General features: G+C 44.9%; 10 non-coding genes and 1 pseudogene across 10 annotated transcripts; all 11 read left to right on the top strand.

Annotated features, from left to right (window-relative positions):
* The first annotated feature begins 728 nt into the window (after positions 1 to 728).
* Positions 729 to 919, top strand: LOC141207033 (U2 spliceosomal RNA). The gene has a single exon (XR_012277460.1). It is a non-coding gene; the product is annotated as a U2 spliceosomal RNA (small nuclear RNA).
* Positions 920 to 2,031: 1,112 nt separating this feature from the next.
* On the top strand, positions 2,032 to 2,222 carry LOC141207874 (U2 spliceosomal RNA). Its single transcript, XR_012278195.1, has one exon. It is a non-coding gene; the product is annotated as a U2 spliceosomal RNA (small nuclear RNA).
* A 1,115-nt stretch (positions 2,223 to 3,337) lies between these two features.
* Positions 3,338 to 3,528, top strand: LOC141207862 (U2 spliceosomal RNA). The gene has a single exon (XR_012278184.1). It is a non-coding gene; the product is annotated as a U2 spliceosomal RNA (small nuclear RNA).
* Positions 3,529 to 5,940: 2,412 nt separating this feature from the next.
* On the top strand, positions 5,941 to 6,127 carry LOC141207260 (U2 spliceosomal RNA). The gene has a single exon (XR_012277677.1). It is a non-coding gene; the product is annotated as a U2 spliceosomal RNA (small nuclear RNA).
* Positions 6,128 to 7,242: 1,115 nt separating this feature from the next.
* On the top strand, positions 7,243 to 7,433 carry LOC141207851 (U2 spliceosomal RNA). Its single transcript, XR_012278173.1, has one exon. It is a non-coding gene; the product is annotated as a U2 spliceosomal RNA (small nuclear RNA).
* A 1,114-nt stretch (positions 7,434 to 8,547) lies between these two features.
* Positions 8,548 to 8,738, top strand: LOC141207118 (U2 spliceosomal RNA). Its single transcript, XR_012277542.1, has one exon. It is a non-coding gene; the product is annotated as a U2 spliceosomal RNA (small nuclear RNA).
* A 1,111-nt stretch (positions 8,739 to 9,849) lies between these two features.
* Positions 9,850 to 9,941, top strand: LOC141207381 (U2 spliceosomal RNA; annotated as a pseudogene).
* Positions 9,942 to 10,731: 790 nt separating this feature from the next.
* On the top strand, positions 10,732 to 10,913 carry LOC141207291 (U2 spliceosomal RNA). The gene has a single exon (XR_012277703.1). It is a non-coding gene; the product is annotated as a U2 spliceosomal RNA (small nuclear RNA).
* A 1,115-nt stretch (positions 10,914 to 12,028) lies between these two features.
* LOC141207840 (U2 spliceosomal RNA) lies at positions 12,029 to 12,219 on the top strand. The gene has a single exon (XR_012278162.1). It is a non-coding gene; the product is annotated as a U2 spliceosomal RNA (small nuclear RNA).
* Positions 12,220 to 13,334: 1,115 nt separating this feature from the next.
* LOC141207829 (U2 spliceosomal RNA) lies at positions 13,335 to 13,525 on the top strand. Its single transcript, XR_012278151.1, has one exon. It is a non-coding gene; the product is annotated as a U2 spliceosomal RNA (small nuclear RNA).
* Positions 13,526 to 14,640: 1,115 nt separating this feature from the next.
* On the top strand, positions 14,641 to 14,831 carry LOC141207816 (U2 spliceosomal RNA). Its single transcript, XR_012278139.1, has one exon. It is a non-coding gene; the product is annotated as a U2 spliceosomal RNA (small nuclear RNA).
* The last annotated feature ends 367 nt before the right edge of the window (positions 14,832 to 15,198 follow it).

Raw genomic sequence — 15,198 nt, 5'->3', positions numbered from 1 at the left:
ACAGCAGCCTTTTAAACTCACCTGAGCTAACAGGTATGTGCGCTGGTTACTCTGCTGCGCTTAAAATTTCTTTTTTGGTTTGCTACAATGCCTTTTCTGAAACGTTGTCTCCTTCTGCTGGAACACTGACTTCTTTCATTTAATGCCTGCAGACTATAAAAGAGAACCCAACCCAAAAAGTTTGGTTGATTAGTCTGTGGCATTCTGTTAAACTGTTGCTTATGGCGGTCTCTGTGAGCTTCTCAGCGACATTCAGCCAGCCAGGTATCCTGCCTGCAGTAGATGGAATGTGGCAATGGAACGCTGGCTGCACGTGTCATAATAGGCTCTGAGCCTTTATATACCTGTGCACAGCAGCAGCCACCTTCAGTCTGCTGCTGGACAGCCAGCAGCAGCAGCAGCAGGAGAGGTATGTAATCAGGAGCCCTCCTGCTAAGGGTAGACAGCTGCTCGTTCCACCCCACCCCCCGCCTTAATTGGTTCTCCTCCCTTCCAACGGTGTTGAGGCGGGTGGGAACAGCAGGGGGTGAAGGTGCTGTGTTTAAAGAGGTGGAGTTATGCAGATCTAAAACGCGTGGATTGCAGCAGCAGCAAGCCGAAAAGTGCAGGCATGTAAGGGATCTAGAGGTTGACAACATGTCTTCTTAACGGGAGTCCAGGAGCTCATCTCCACAAATGGACTTTTCAGGATCCTTGGGTGGCTCCGTAGTTTGAAACCAATTCTGGTTATCGCTTCTCGGCCTTTTGGCTAAGATCAAGTGTAGTATCTGTTCTTATCAGTTTAATATCTGATACGTCCCCTATCTGGGGACCATATATTAAATGGATTTTTAGAACAGGGAGATGGAAAAAGAGCTTGCTCTGTCCACTCCACGCATTGACCTGGTATTGCAGTATCTCCAGGACCGGTGCACCCCTTCTTTAATGCAGTTTCTAAAATCAGAAAGAATTGAATTCAATGTTTTTTGTTCATTTTGCTTGTTTGTCGGATTTTGGGATGGACTCTTTGGCTTTGCTTTTCTTCTCCTCATTGGATTTTTCATGTTCAAAGTTGCAGAAGCCAGATTACAAGCTCATTTTGGTTCAACTTCAGCAACTGTGCATTGCATTGCCATGTAATGTGATGCAATGCTATCTTTCTAGCTCTCCCTTTTTACTTCCTTTTGGATAAACAGACATATTAGGCAAGCATTTTGGAGCTTTCACCTAAATAACTACAGGTGGTGAGATAAGCTGCACAATATAATTGACCTTTCAGTATATTGTTGCACACACACCATCTATTTAGCAAATGCCCTTGTTATCAACAGCAGCCTTTTAAACTCACCTGAGCTAACAGGTATGTGCGCTGGTTACTCTGCTGCGCTTAAAATTTCTTTTTTGGTTTGCTACAATGCCTTTTCTGAAACGTTGTCTCCTTCTGCTGGAACACTGACTTCTTTCATTTAATGCCTGCAGACTATAAAAGAGAACCCAACCCAAAAAGTTTGGTTGATTAGTCTGTGGCATTCTGTTAAACTGTTGCTTATGGCGGTCTCTGTGAGCTTCTCAGCGACATTCAGCCAGCCAGGTATCCTGCCTGCAGTAGATGGAATGTGGCAATGGAACGCTGGCTGCGCGTGTCATAATAGGCTCTGAGCCTTTATATACCTGTGCACAGCAGCAGCCACCTTCAGTCTGCTGCTGGACAGCCAGCAGCAGCAGCAGGAGAGGTATGTAATCAGGAGCCCTCCTGCTAAGGGTAGACAGCTGCTCGTTCCACCCCACCCCCCGCCTTAATTGGTTCTCCTCCCTTCCAACGGTGTTGAGGCGGGTGGGAACAGCAGGGGGTGAAGGTGCTGTGTTTAAAGAGGTGGAGTTATGCAGATCTAAAACGCGTGGATTGCAACAGCAGCAAGCCGAAAAGTGCAGGCATGTAAGGGATCTAGAGGTTGACAACATGTCTTCTTAACGGGAGTCCAGGAGCTCATCTCCACAAATGGACTTTTCAGGATCCTTGGGTGGCTCCGTAGTTTGAAACCAATTCTGGTTATCGCTTCTCGGCCTTTTGGCTAAGATCAAGTGTAGTATCTGTTCTTATCAGTTTAATATCTGATACGTCCCCTATCTGGGGACCATATATTAAATGGATTTTTAGAACAGGGAGATGGAAAAAGAGCTTGCTCTGTCCACTCCACGCATTGACCTGGTATTGCAGTATCTCCAGGACCGGTGCACCCCTTCTTTAATGCAGTTTCTAAAATCAGAAAGAATTGAATTCAATGTTTTTTGTTCATTTTGCTTGTTTGTCGGATTTTGGGATGGACTCTTTGGCTTTGCTTTTCTTCTCCTCATTGGATTTTTCATGTTCAAAGTTGCAGAAGCCAGATTACAAGCTCATTTTGGTTCAACTTCAGCAACTGTGCATTGCATTGCCATGTAATGTGATGCAATGCTATCTTTCTAGCTCTCCCTTTTTACTTCCTTTTGGATAAACAGACATATTAGGCAAGCATTTTGGAGCTTTCACCTAAATAACTACAGGTGGTGAGATAAGCTGCACAATATAATTGACCTTTCAGTATATTGTTGCACACACACCATCTATTTAGCAAATGCCCTTGTTATCAACAGCAGCCTTTTAAACTCACCTGAGCTAACAGGTATGTGCGCTGGTTACTCTGCTGCGCTTAAAATTTCTTTTTTGGTTTGCTACAATGCCTTTTCTGAAACGTTGTCTCCTTCTGCTGGAACACTGACTTCTTTCATTTAATGCCTGCAGACTATAAAAGAGAACCCAACCCAAAAAGTTTGGTTGATTAGTCTGTGGCATTCTGTTAAACTGTTGCTTATGGCGGTCTCTGTGAGCTTCTCAGCGACATTCAGCCAGCCAGGTATCCTGCCTGCAGTAGATGGAATGTGGCAATGGAACGCTGGCTGCGCGTGTCATAATAGGCTCTGAGCCTTTATATACCTGTGCACAGCAGCAGCCACCTTCAGTCTGCTGCTGGACAGCCAGCAGCAGCAGCAGCAGGAGAGGTATGTAATCAGGAGCCCTCCTGCTAAGGGTAGACAGCTGCTCGTTCCACCCCACCCCCCGCCTTAATTGGTTCTCCTCCCTTCCAACGGTGTTGAGGCGGGTGGGAACAGCAGGGGGTGAAGGTGCTGTGTTTAAAGAGGTGGAGTTATGCAGATCTAAAACGCGTGGATTGCAGCAGCAGCAAGCCGAAAAGTGCAGGCATGTAAGGGATCTAGAGGTTGACAACATGTCTTCTTAACGGGAGTCCAGGAGCTCATCTCCACAAATGGACTTTTCAGGATCCTTGGGTGGCTCCGTAGTTTGAAACCAATTCTGGTTATCGCTTCTCGGCCTTTTGGCTAAGATCAAGTGTAGTATCTGTTCTTATCAGTTTAATATCTGATACGTCCCCTATCTGGGGACCATATATTAAATGGATTTTTAGAACAGGGAGATGGAAAAAGAGCTTGCTCTGTCCACTCCACGCATTGACCTGGTATTGCAGTATCTCCAGGACCGGTGCACCCCTTCTTTAATGCAGTTTCTAAAATCAGAAAGAATTGAATTCAATGTTTTTTGTTCATTTTGCTTGTTTGTCGGATTTTGGGATGGACTCTTTGGCTTTGCTTTTCTTCTCCTCATTGGATTTTTCATGTTCAAAGTTGCAGAAGCCAGATTACAAGCTCATTTTGGTTCAACTTCAGCAACTGTGCATTGCATTGCCATGTAATGTGATGCAATGCTATCTTTCTAGCTCTCCCTTTTTACTTCCTTTTGGATAAACAGACATATTAGGCAAGCATTTTGGAGCTTTCACCTAAATAACTACAGGTGGTGAGATAAGCTGCCCAATATAATTGACCTTTCAGTATATTGTTGCACACAAACCATCTATTTAGCAAATGCCCTTGTTATCAACAGCAGCCTTTTAAACTCACCTGAGCTAACAGGTATGTGCGCTGGTTACTCTGCTGCGCTTAAAATTTCTTTTTTGGTTTGCTACAATGCCTTTTCTGAAACGTTGTCTCCTTCTGCTGGAACACTGACTTCTTTCATTTAATGCCTGCAGACTATAAAAGAGAACCCAACCCAAAAAGTTTGGTTGATTAGTCTGTGGCATTCTGTTAAACTGTTGCTTATGGCGGTCTCTGTGAGCTTCTCAGCGACATTCAGCCAGCCAGGTATCCTGCCTGCAGTAGATGGAATGTGGCAATGGAACGCTGGCTGCGCGTGTCATAATAGGCTCTGAGCCTTTATATACCTGTGCACAGCAGCAGCCACCTTCAGTCTGCTGCTGGACAGCCAGCAGCAGCAGCAGCAGGAGAGGTATGTAATCAGGAGCCCTCCTGCTAAGGGTAGACAGCTGCTCGTTCCACCCCACCCCCCGCCTTAATTGGTTCTCCTCCCTTCCAACGGTGTTGAGGCGGGTGGGAACAGCAGGGGGTGAAGGTGCTGTGTTTAAAGAGGTGGAGTTATGCAGATCTAAAACGCGTGGATTGCAGCAGCAGCAAGCCGAAAAGTGCAGGCATGTAAGGGATCTAGAGGTTGACAACATGTCTTCTTAACGGGAGTCCAGGAGCTCATCTCCACAAATGGACTTTTCAGGATCCTTGGGTGGCTCCGTAGTTTGAAACCAATTCTGGTTATCGCTTCTCGGCCTTTTGGCTAAGATCAGGTGCAGTGATCTACCAGTTGCTGCCTTGGCCTTGGCTAGGAGGTGCCCAGGGTACCCGGCTCCTTGGCCTGGGGGGATCGCTTTGTCTAACGGCAGGGCTTCACCCTCCTGCTGCTATTGGGGAGTCGGATTAGTCCCTGGGCAACGAGAGGCGATCATCGTGTCACCACACATAGCTGTGGGGGGCAGTTCTTTTGGAGGAAGAAGATGGAGTTGACGAGGAAGAGGAACTGTTTACGGTTCTATGTGAAGACGGAGTTAGAGGATTTTTCGTTGGAGGAGGATCAGATCTTGGATATTCTGTTCAAGTATGGGACGATCATTGAAGAGGACATTTTTTGTATGCAAGAAATCAAGTTTAAAAAGGTATTTGACGTAACACTGAAGTCTGAAGAAAAGTGTATTTGTCTTCTCAAGAATTGGGAAGGAAAAGAAATTTGAGTTAATGCTCTTTTTGCTGGAAGGCCGAAAAAGGTGGTTATCTGTATGGATGACCCCTTTGTAGAGATGGAGGAAGTGATGGAGTTTTTGAAGCCATGGAGTATTTTGGTAAAATTCCAGAAGGACTACTTAAATAAAGTGGGAGTCTGGAATGGGAAGAGAAGTTTCCTAGTTTGGGAAAATGGACAAAATGAACTAAGTTTAGGAAGGATTGTTATAAATGGTAAATGTGGATTCAGTTATGTGGAAAATGGTAAAAGAAGAATTGATAATGGGAAACCTGGATTTTGTTATGAGGAAGGTGGGAAAAAAGAGGAGAAAGGGAAAAAGATATTTGAAGAATCGTTTGAAGATTGTAAAGAGAAAGAAGACAAAGATATACAAGTAGTTGAAAATAAGAAGGAGTTTGTGGGAGAGAAGCAGGAGTTCTCAGGAGTTGGGGACTCTATGTTTTGCAGACTGGAGAGAGTACCTAGAAGTAAAGACGTTAAGGAAAAAAGGAAGGTGGATGATAAGGGAAAAGAGAAAGTAATGCAGGATTGTGTTGATACCAGTGCTGAAGCTGAAGAAGATGAAAAGATTTTGCTGCAAGGTTTTGACTGGAAATTGTTGGACATGTCATGGAGGAAGAAGAAACATGGAAGAAGAAAAATGTTGAGTTGATGTTTTTGTTGGAAGTTTTTTGTTGTTGATGTAAGGATATGTTATGTTATGTTTTATTTATTAATTATCATTAAATTTTCTTAAAAAAAACAAAAAGTTGAATTCGGATGATGAAGGCGTAGGCGACATTTTTTTGGTTATCCATGCAAATGGAATTTAATTTATGTCGCGTCTTCTGACGCATTCAATTAAAAAAATCTGTTCTTATCAGTTTAATATCTGATACGTCCCCTATCTGGGGACCATATATTAAATGGATTTTTAGAACAGGGAGATGGAAAAAGAGCTTGCTCTGTCCACTCCACGCATTGACCTGGTATTGCAGTATCTCCAGGACCGGTGCACCCCTTCTTTAATGCAGTTTCTAAAATCAGAAAGAATTGAATTCAATGTTTTTTGTTCATTTTGCTTGTTTGTCGGATTTTGGGATGGACTCTTTGGCTTTGCTTTTCTTCTCCTCATTGGATTTTTCATGTTCAAAGTTGCAGAAGCCAGATTACAAGCTCATTTTGGTTCAACTTCAGCAACTGTGCATTGCATTGCCATGTAATGTGATGCAATGCTATCTTTCTAGCTCTCCCTTTTTACTTCCTTTTGGATAAACAGACATATTAGGCAAGCATTTTGGAGCTTTCACCTAAATAACTACAGGTGGTGAGATAAGCTGCACAATATAATTGACCTTTCAGTATATTGTTGCACACACACCATCTATTTAGCAAATGCCCTTGTTATCAACAGCAGCCTTTTAAACTCACCTGAGCTAACAGGTATGTGCGCTGGTTACTCTGCTGCGCTTAAAATTTCTTTTTTGGTTTGCTACAATGCCTTTTCTGAAACGTTGTCTCCTTCTGCTGGAACACTGACTTCTTTCATTTAATGCCTGCAGACTATAAAAGAGAACCCAACCCAAAAAGTTTGGTTGATTAGTCTGTGGCATTCTGTTAAACTGTTGCTTATGGCGGTCTCTGTGAGCTTCTCAGCGACATTCAGCCAGCCAGGTATCCTGCCTGCAGTAGATGGACTGTGGCAATGGAACGCTGGCTGCGCGTGTCATAATAGGCTCTGAGCCTTTATATACCTGTGCACAGCAGCAGCCACCTTCAGTCTGCTGCTGGACAGCCAGCAGCAGCAGCAGCAGGAGAGGTATGTAATCAGGAGCCCTCCTGCTAAGGGTAGACAGCTGCTCGTTCCACCCCACCCCCCGCCTTAATTGGTTCTCCTCCCTTCCAACGGTGTTGAGGCGGGTGGGAACAGCAGGGGGTGAAGGTGCTGTGTTTAAAGAGGTGGAGTTATGCAGATCTAAAACGCGTGGATTGCAGCAGCAGCAAGCCGAAAAGTGCAGGCATGTAAGGGATCTAGAGGTTGACAACATGTCTTCTTAACGGGAGTCCAGGAGCTCATCTCCACAAATGGACTTTTCAGGATCCTTGGGTGGCTCCGTAGTTTGAAACCAATTCTGGTTATCGCTTCTCGGCCTTTTGGCTAAGATCAAGTGTAGTATCTGTTCTTATCAGTTTAATATCTGATACGTCCCCTATCTGGGGACCATATATTAAATGGATTTTTAGAACAGGGAGATGGAAAAAGAGCTTGCTCTGTCCACTCCACGCATTGACCTGGTATTGCAGTATCTCCAGGACCGGTGCACCCCTTCTTTAATGCAGTTTCTAAAATCAGAAAGAATTGAATTCAATGTTTTTTGTTCATTTTGCTTGTTTGTCGGATTTTGGGATGGACTCTTTGGCTTTGCTTTTCTTCTCCTCATTGGATTTTTCATGTTCAAAGTTGCAGAAGCCAGATTACAAGCTCATTTTGGTTCAACTTCAGCAACTGTGCATTGCATTGCCATGTAATGTGATGCAATGCTATCTTTCTAGCTCTCCTTTTTACTTCCTTTTGGATAAACAGACATATTAGGCAAGCATTTTGGAGCTTTCACCTAAATAACTACAGGTGGTGAGATAAGCTGCACAATATAATTGACCTTTCAGTATATTGTTGCACACACACCATCTATTTAGCAAATGCCCTTGTTATCAACAGCAGCCTTTTAAACTCACCTGAGCTAACAGGTATGTGCGCTGGTTACTCTGCTGCGCTTAAAATTTCTTTTTTGGTTTGCTACAATGCCTTTTCTGAAACGTTGTCTCCTTCTGCTGGAACACTGACTTCTTTCATTTAATGCCTGCAGACTATAAAAGAGAACCCAACCCAAAAAGTTTGGTTGATTAGTCTGTGGCATTCTGTTAAACTGTTGCTTATGGCGGTCTCTGTGAGCTTCTCAGCGACATTCAGCCAGCCAGGTATCCTGCCTGCAGTAGATGGAATGTGGCAATGGAACGCTGGCTGCGCGTGTCATAATAGGCTCTGAGCCTTTATATACCTGTGCACAGCAGCAGCCACCTTCAGTCTGCTGCTGGACAGCCAGCAGCAGCAGCAGCAGGAGAGGTATGTAATCAGGAGCCCTCCTGCTAAGGGTAGACAGCTGCTCGTTCCACCCCACCCCCCGCCTTAATTGGTTCTCCTCCCTTCCAACGGTGTTGAGGCGGGTGGGAACAGCAGGGGGTGAAGGTGCTGTGTTAAAAGAGGTGGAGTTATGCAGATCTAAAACGCGTGGATTGCAGCAGCAGCAAGCCGAAAAGTGCAGGCATGTAAGGGATCTAGAGGTTGACAACATGTCTTCTTAACGGGAGTCCAGGAGCTCATCTCCACAAATGGACTTTTCAGGATCCTTGGGTGGCTCCGTAGTTTGAAACCAATTCTGGTTATCGCTTCTCAGCCTTTTGGCTAAGATCAAGTGTAGTATCTGTTCTTATCAGTTTAATATCTGATACGTCCCCTATCTGGGGACCATATATTAAATGGATTTTTAGAACAGGGAGATGGAAAAAGAGCTTGCTCTGTCCACTCCACGCATTGACCTGGTATTGCAGTATCTCCAGGACCGGTGCACCCCTTCTTTAATGCAGTTTCTAAAATCAGAAAGAATTGAATTCAATGTTTTTTGTTCATTTTGCTTGTTTGTCGGATTTTGGGATGGACTCTTTGGCTTTGCTTTTCTTCTCCTCATTGGATTTTTCATGTTCAAAGTTGCAGAAGCCAGATTACAAGCTCATTTTGGTTCAACTTCAGCAACTGTGCATTGCATTGCCATGTAATGTGATGCAATGCTATCTTTCTAGCTCTCCTTTTTACTTCCTTTTGGATAAACAGACATATTAGGCAAGCATTTTGGAGCTTTCACCTAAATAACTACAGGTGGTGAGATAAGCTGCACAATATAATTGACCTTTCAGTATATTGTTGCACACACACCATCTATTTAGCAAATGCCCTTGTTATCAACAGCAGCCTTTTAAACTCACCTGAGCTAACAGGTATGTGCGCTGGTTACTCTGCTGCGCTTAAAATTTCTTTTTTGGTTTGCTACAATGCCTTTTCTGAAACGTTGTCTCCTTCTGCTGGAACACTGACTTCTTTCATTTAATGCCTGCAGACTATAAAAGAGAACCCAACCCAAAAAGTTTGGTTGATTAGTCTGTGGCATTCTGTTAAACTGTTGCTTATGGCGGTCTCTGTGAGCTTCTCAGCGACATTCAGCCAGCCAGGTATCCTGCCTGCAGTAGATGGAATGTGGCAATGGAACGCTGGCTGCGCGTGTCATAATAGGCTCTGAGCCTTTATATACCTGTGCACAGCAGCAGCCACCTTCAGTCTGCTGCTGGACAGCCAGCAGCAGCAGCAGGAGAGGTATGTAATCAGGAGCCCTCCTGCTAAGGGTAGACAGCTGCTCGTTCCACCCCACCCCCCGCCTTAATTGGTTCTCCTCCCTTCCAACGGTGTTGAGGCGGGTGGGAACAGCAGGGGGTGAAGGTGCTGTGTTTAAAGAGGTGGAGTTATGCAGATCTAAAACGCGTGGATTGCAGCAGCAGCAAGCCGAAAAGTGCAGGCATGTAAGGGATCTAGAGGTTGACAACATGTCTTCTTAACGGGAGTCCAGGAGCTCATCTCCACAAATGGACTTTTCAGGATCCTTGGGTGGCTCCGTAGTTTGAAACCAATTCTGGTTATCGCTTCTCGGCCTTTTGGCTAAGATCAAGTGTAGTATCTTTCGAAAAGGCGGTTTTGGATGTTGGCCGCCCTAGTAGATTGATACATTATGCACACTGGGGTTTAGGCGCTTGTTAGTACGCCAGGTGGCTAATATAGTCATCTGGTGGAAAGCATGGCCCCCCAGGATCGACGCCATTGGGCCGGGGAAGATCGAAAGCCCGAAGTGTGAAGTGCCCCAGGAGTGGTGACCCTGGGGTGCCTTAACTCACTGGGATTGGGAACCCCACTTGAGTTTATGGCACATTTGCACTAGCACTTCAATATTTCTTTCTTCACACACACCCTTATTCCGGGCCTTCTGGCCTTAGGATGGGGAATTTTTCAATTCCCGGTCGAAGGTCCGGGCAGTATTATACTGTGAAACCTTCACTATTTATTTAAATTTCTTTGTCACTGTGTGTCCACTTATTCACGTGTGTTACGTCCTACTAGGATTTTGTCGGGATGCGGTTCCCTTACGGGTTCCTCTCTTGGCAGGTCTAGGGGGGGAGTGTGTGGCCATCAGGTTCCGCTCCCCCCTGAACCCCCTTGGCTCTCCTCTTTCGGGAGGAGAGCGTTGTTGGCTCCCCTCTTCCGGGAGGGGAGCACAGTCTTTGGCTCCCAGTGCCTTGCTCGGGTGAGAACTCGGGCAGGTGCTGGGGGTAAGATTGGGTCGCCTCTGGCTCCGGCTGGAGGTGGCTATTTGTCCCTGTTCCTCGCTGTGGCCTTCTGGCTCGGAGGGACGGGGAATGGTTTGGGGGACCCTTCTCCTTTTGGAGAGGGTTTCAAGAAGACCAGCATCCTAGTGCACTTTTTTTGTGGCACTTGTCACTTTTTTAAGCGCACTCGGGTTTTGTACACGAATTCGGGCTTTCGACAAAAAAAAAATCTGTTCTTATCAGTTTAATATCTGATACGTCCCCTATCTGGGGACCATATATTAAATGGATTTTTAGAACAGGGAGATGGAAAAAGAGCTTGCTCTGTCCACTCCACGCATTGACCTGGTATTGCAGTATCTCCAGGACCGGTGCACCCCTTCTTTAATGCAGTTTCTAAAATCAGAAAGAATTGAATTCAATGTTTTTTGTTCATTTTGCTTGTTTGTCGGATTTTGGGATGGACTCTTTGGCTTTGCTTTTCTTCTCCTCATTGGATTTTTCATGTTCAAAGTTGCAGAAGCCAGATTACAAGCTCATTTTGGTTCAACTTCAGCAACTGTGCATTGCATTGCCATGTAATGTGATGCAATGCTATCTTTCTAGCTCTCCCTTTTTACTTCCTTTTGGATAAACAGACATATTAGGCAAGCATTTTGGAGCTTTCACCTAAATAACTACAGGTGGTGAGATAAGCTGCACAATATAATTGACCTTTCAGTATATTGTTGCACACACACCATCTATTTAGCAAATGCCCTTGTTATCAACAGCAGCCTTTTAAACTCACCTGAGCTAACAGGTATGTGCGCTGGTTACTCTGCTGCGCTTAAAATTTCTTTTTTGGTTTGCTACAATGCCTTTTCTGAAACGTTGTCTCCTTCTGCTGGAACACTGACTTCTTTCATTTAATGCCTGCAGACTATAAAAGAGAACCCAACCCAAAAAGTTTGGTTGATTAGTCTGTGGCATTCTGTTAAACTGTTGCTTATGGCGGTCTCTGTGAGCTTCTCAGCGACATTCAGCCAGCCAGGTATCCTGCCTGCAGTAGATGGAATGTGGCAATGGAATGCTGGCTGCGCGTGTCATAATAGGCTCTGAGCCTTTATATACCTGTGCACAGCAGCAGCCACCTTCAGTCTGCTGCTGGACAGCCAGCAGCAGCAGCAGCAGGAGAGGTATGTAATCAGGAGCCCTCCTGCTAAGGGTAGACAGCTGCTCGTTCCACCCCACCCCCCGCCTTAATTGGTTCTCCTCCCTTCCAACGGTGTTGAGGCGGGTGGGAACAGCAGGGGGTGAAGGTGCTGTGTTTAAAGAGGTGGAGTTATGCAGATCTAAAACGCGTGGATTGCAGCAGCAGCAAGCCGAAAAGTGCAGGCATGTAAGGGATCTAGAGGTTGACAACATGTCTTCTTAACGGGAGTCCAGGAGCTCATCTCCACAAATGGACTTTTCAGGATCCTTGGGTGGCTCCGTAGTTTGAAACCAATTCTGGTTATCGCTTCTCGGCCTTTTGGCTAAGATCAAGTGTAGTATCTGTTCTTATCAGTTTAATATCTGATACGTCCCCTATCTGGGGACCATATATTAAATGGATTTTTAGAACAGGGAGATGGAAAAAGAGCTTGCTCTGTCCACTCCACGCATTGACCTGGTATTGCAGTATCTCCAGGACCGGTGCACCCCTTCTTTAATGCAGTTTCTAAAATCAGAAAGAATTGAATTCAATGTTTTTTGTTCATTTTGCTTGTTTGTTGGATTTTGGAATGGACTCTTTGGCTTTGCTTTTCTTCTCCTCATTGGATTTTTCATGTTCAAAGTTGCAGAAGCCAGATTACAAGCTCATTTTGGTTCAACTTCAGCAACTGTGCATTGCATTGCCATGTAATGTGATGCAATGCTATCTTTCTAGCTCTCCCTTTTTACTTCCTTTTGGATAAACAGACATATTAGGCAAGCATTTTGGAGCTTTCACCTAAATAACTACAGGTGGTGAGATAAGCTGCACAATATAATTGACCTTTCAGTATATTGTTGCACACACACCATCTATTTAGCAAATGCCCTTGTTATCAACAGCAGCCTTTTAAACTCACCTGAGCTAACAGGCATGTGCGCTGGTTACTCTGCTGCGCTTAAAATTTCTTTTTTGGTTTGCTACAATGCCTTTTCTGAAACGTTGTCTCCTTCTGCTGGAACACTGACTTCTTTCATTTAATGCCTGCAGACTATAAAAGAGAACCCAACCCAAAAAGTTTGGTTGATTAGTCTGTGGCATTCTGTTAAACTGTTGCTTATGGCGGTCTCTGTGAGCTTCTCAGCGACATTCAGCCAGCCAGGTATCCTGCCTGCAGTAGATGGAATGTGGCAATGGAACGCTGGCTGCGCGTGTCATAATAGGCTCTGAGCCTTTATATACCTGTGCACAGCAGCAGCCACCTTCAGTCTGCTGCTGGACAGCCAGCAGCAGCAGCAGCAGGAGAGGTATGTAATCAGGAGCCCTCCTGCTAAGGGTAGACAGCTGCTCGTTCCACCCCACCCCCCGCCTTAATTGGTTCTCCTCCCTTCCAACGGTGTTGAGGTGGGTGGGAACAGCAGGGGGTGAAGGTGCTGTGTTTAAAGAGGTGGAGTTATGCAGATCTAAAACGCGTGGATTGCAGCAGCAGCAAGCCGAAAAGTGCAGGCATGTAAGGGATCTAGAGGTTGACAACATGTCTTCTTAACGGGAGTCCAGGAGCTCATCTCCACAAATGGACATTTCAGGATCCTTGGGTGGCTCCGTAGTTTGAAACCAATTCTGGTTATCGCTTCTCGGCCTTTTGGCTAAGATCAAGTGTAGTATCTGTTCTTATCAGTTTAATATCTGATACGTCCCCTATCTGGGGACCATATATTAAATGGATTTTTAGAACAGGGAGATGGAAAAAGAGCTTGCTCTGTCCACTCCACGCATTGACCTGGTATTGCAGTATCTCCAGGACCGGTGCACCCCTTCTTTAATGCAGTTTCTAAAATCAGAAAGAATTGAATTCAATGTTTTTTGTTCATTTTGCTTGTTTGTCGGATTTTGGGATGGACTCTTTGGCTTTGCTTTTCTTCTCCTCATTGGATTTTTCATGTTCAAAGTTGCAGAAGCCAGATTACAAGCTCATTTTGGTTCAACTTCAGCAACTGTGCATTGCATTGCCATGTAATGTGATGCAATGCTATCTTTCTAGCTCTCCCTTTTTACTTCCTTTTGGATAAACAGACATATTAGGCAAGCATTTTGGAGCTTTCACCTAAATAACTACAGGTGGTGAGATAAGCTGCACAATATAATTGACCTTTCAGTATATTGTTGCACACACACCATCTATTTAGCAAATGCCCTTGTTATCAACAGCAGCCTTTTAAACTCACCTGAGCTAACAGGTATGTGCGCTGGTTACTCTGCTGCGCTTAAAATTTCTTTTTTGGTTTGCTACAATGCCTTTTCTGAAACGTTGTCTCCTTCTGCTGGAACACTGACTTCTTTCATTTAATGCCTGCAGACTATAAAAGAGAACCCAACCCAAAAAGTTTGGTTGATTAGTCTGTGGCATTCTGTTAAACTGTTGCTTATGGCGGTCTCTGTGAGCTTCTCAGCGACATTCAGCCAGCCAGGTATCCTGCCTGCAGTAGATGGAATGTGGCAATGGAACGCTGGCTGCGCGTGTCATAATAGGCTCTGAGCCTTTATATACCTGTGCACAGCAGCAGCCACCTTCAGTCTGCTGCTGGACAGCCAGCAGCAGCAGCAGCAGGAGAGGTATGTAATCAGGAGCCCTCCTGCTAAGGGTAGACAGCTGCTCGTTCCACCCCACCCCCCGCCTTAATTGGTTCTCCTCCCTTCCAACGGTGTTGAGGCGGGTGGGAACAGCAGGGGGTGAAGGTGCTGTGTTTAAAGAGGTGGAGTTATGCAGATCTAAAACGCGTGGATTGCAGCAGCAGCAAGCCGAAAAGTGCAGGCATGTAAGGGATCTAGAGGTTGACAACATGTCTTCTTAACGGGAGTCCAGGAGCTCATCTCCACAAATGGACTTTTCAGGATCCTTGGGTGGCTCCGTAGTTTGAAACCAATTCTGGTTATCGCTTCTCGGCCTTTTGGCTAAGATCAAGTGTAGTATCTGTTCTTATCAGTTTAATATCTGATACGTCCCCTATCTGGGGACCATATATTAAATGGATTTTTAGAACAGGGAGATGGAAAAAGAGCTTGCTCTGTCCACTCCACGCATTGACCTGGTATTGCAGTATCTCCAGGACCGGTGCACCCCTTCTTTAATGCAGTTTCTAAAATCAGAAAGAATTGAATTCAATGTTTTTTGTTCATTTTGCTTGTTTGTTGGATTTTGGAATGGACTCTTTGGCTTTGCTTTTCTTCTCCTCATTGGATTTTTCATGTTCAAAGTTGCAGAAGCCAGATTACAAGCTCATTTTGGTTCAACTTCAGCAACTGTGCATTGCATTGCCATGTAATGTGATGCAATGCTATCTTTCTAGCTCTCCCTTTTTACTTCCTTTTGGATAAACAGACATATTAGGCAAGCATTTTGGAGCTTTCACCTAAATAACTACAGGTGGTGAGATAAGCTGCACAATATAATTGACCTTTCAGTATATTGTTGCACACACACCATCTATTT

This window comes from Phyllobates terribilis, unplaced genomic scaffold (genome assembly GCF_046119375.1).
Source record: "Phyllobates terribilis strain yellow unplaced genomic scaffold, ASM4611937v1 Scaffold_160__1_contigs__length_4322635, whole genome shotgun sequence".
NCBI lineage: Eukaryota > Metazoa > Chordata > Amphibia > Anura > Dendrobatidae > Phyllobates > Phyllobates terribilis.
Note: the sequence above shows the minus strand (reverse complement) of the source record. Positions and strands in the feature narration are given on the sequence as shown.